Below are 2,671 nucleotides of genomic sequence, written 5' to 3'. Positions count from 1 at the left end.
AAAAAAGAAGAAATCTGCCTATTTTTATCCAGATGAAGAGCAACTTGATGTGTTTTTCTACGTTCATGATGAAACGACGACAGCATGACTTCCCTCATTTCCTCTTCGGTGCCAAAATGTCTGTTTTTAAAGATCCAATCAAAATGTAAATACAGAAACAAAACCCATCGATGTTGTTTTCTCCACTTTTGAAATGTTAAAACATGACGTACACATGATGCTCAGATATGTGTCGATACTGAATCGTCTGTTCACGGCGTCTCACTATATTTTTGGATGCCTTGGATGTCTTATAGGCGTATTTTTCTTTAGGTCCATATTGGATGGAAGGCAGTACTTGCAAATACACACTTTTTATGTTTAAAAATATGTCTAGATTTCAGAGTTTTAATGTCTTCAAGATGTTTATGGAAACATTCAGATTTGTAGCAGGAGTTGCAGCAGCTTTTCCATGACTAATGACCAAAACAGAATCCTTGTAGTAGACTCTGCTTTACTATAAGTACTACTGTGATTCTGTTGCTCCATAAGGACTAGCAACGATATTCATTTACAGCCATTTTAGACTGTTTAACACTTTGGGAGCTCATCTGCACAACTATAAGTCAACCTAAGAAAAATCATTTTGTCATGTTGCCTGTCCAGTTACAGTATTTTTCACAATTTCCATCAACAACTAAATAGTCTGTTTAACGTCATTTGTTTGGTACGCCGTATGATAAGCTCACAATGCAGCAAAAGTCCGATCAAAGTCACTGTGGCCAGTTTTTTACAATAAATGTGTAAGCTGGGTCAGATTTCTCTACAAACTGTCTGACTGGTTTCTATTTTTGTTCCTGGAGAGCTTTCTAACAGTATTTACCTGCTGTTGTAAACAAGTATATATGTACGTATAAAGGACACCCTGAATTGCAATTAATTTTCTGAAGGAAATAGTGTATGTCATCCTCCCATGTATCATATAAAGTTATAAAAATGAGATTTATTGCCATTTGAATGTGATAAAGTCCATTTTACATTCACATTGTGCGGTGTTTTTTGTGTGTATTTTTGGAAGGCAAAACTGATTAAAAAAAACAAAACATGTCAGAATGAATGTGAAGGCTGAGGTTAACAAACTATTGCTCTTTTTTGCTGCATGTTAACGCAAAAAAGAAATTTCTGCAAAAATATTTTCAGAGATTTGAGGGATTTTCATTGTGTTTTGGAAAATATGTACTATGAAATCACTGTGATTTGGTCTCTATGGATTTAGTTTGATTTTTTTCTGTAAATAACTGGCGACGTTTTGACTTGTTTTTGTTTTAGGACAAAAGTAAGAGTAGATTTCGTTTGCTTAGCTGGTAAAACACAGCGTTTTCCTGTTTCCTGGGTGGATTTAACTGCACATAACAGCACGCAGTAAAAAGTAATAATTTCTTGCGTGTATTTATGGACGTCTCCGTGATTTATCACTCCAATGCAAGATGAAAGGGAAAAAAAATCGAAGTCTTTTGACATCAGGGTCAAATATTCAATTTATTTCTATTTTTATGCCTGACCTGTGTCAAGACATGAGACCCTTTACTGTAATGACAGCATCCAACCCAAAACGTGACCTTCAGCAACACGCTTCGAGCTGCTGGTCATAGGTCAAGCCATTTGTGAGAAGAGGAAGAATAGGGCTCCTGCCTGCGAGGCTCTGTAAGTTATTTATGAGGCCTCCTTGTACATATGGTGTTTCCTGCCAGGGGATCTTGGAGGGAACCACAGAAAGAGAGGCAACATGGTTCTGACACAGTATGACAAAAAAAAAACTGCTTTACAGCATTCTGCTTGTACTTTAATGGAACAAAAGTGGATAAAGGCTGCCAACATAAAAACGTGCCTCTAGTTTAGTAAAAAAAAAGGTTAAGTCTGACCTTATTTCCTCTCATCTACACTCAAAAAAAATTGATAAAATCAAACTTTAACCCAGTTAAAGCACCTTGTCAGACTAAAAGAATGAATGAACATGTAGTTGAATAATAACACTATTTCAATTAGCTATATATTAATTTTTCTATGTGAACTGGTGGGTTTGCAGTAAAATTTACCACAATAAAAATGATTTTATTAAAGTCGATTGTTTTTAACAAAGATTGTTTTCTTCTATCAGTATTCCAGCAACAAATTTGACTTTTCAACAGCAGCTTAAAGCTAGCAGGGAAAATATGTTGCTGTTTATGTATAACGTATTTTAACAAAATGTGTCTCTGACAGTTTTTGCAACCTAAAAAATGAATACCCAACCCTGTAACTTGATATTTCAGTTGGATTTAACTTGATATGCTGAATAAAACTGGACTTCTCATAGTCAAGTTAATCCAAAGAAATTCTGGGTTTTAGTCCAGAAGTAAAAGAGAGAGACTAAAAGGGAAAATATGTTCAGTAAAAAATAATCCATAAAAAATTGATTGTCTTTTGCAATTAACTTTTGGCCTTTTTCTAAGTAAGTTTTTCTGCACTTAAAAACTTTATCACACTTTCATTGTTTTCAGTAATCTTTGTATCAAAATGTTCAACTTATTCAGAACATTACTGCTTGTGTTTTTGGTAAACGTTATAGTTTTTGAAGTACTGAGCAAAATATGCTTCATAGGAAATGAACGAGAAAATTCTCAAACCATTCAAAAACTTCGTGAACTTCTGC

This window comes from Oryzias melastigma, linkage group LG4 (assembly GCF_002922805.2).
Source record: "Oryzias melastigma strain HK-1 linkage group LG4, ASM292280v2, whole genome shotgun sequence".
Taxonomy (NCBI): Eukaryota; Metazoa; Chordata; class Actinopteri; order Beloniformes; family Adrianichthyidae; genus Oryzias; species Oryzias melastigma.
The sequence above is the reverse complement of the archived record's forward strand: the minus strand, read 5'-3'. Positions refer to the sequence as shown.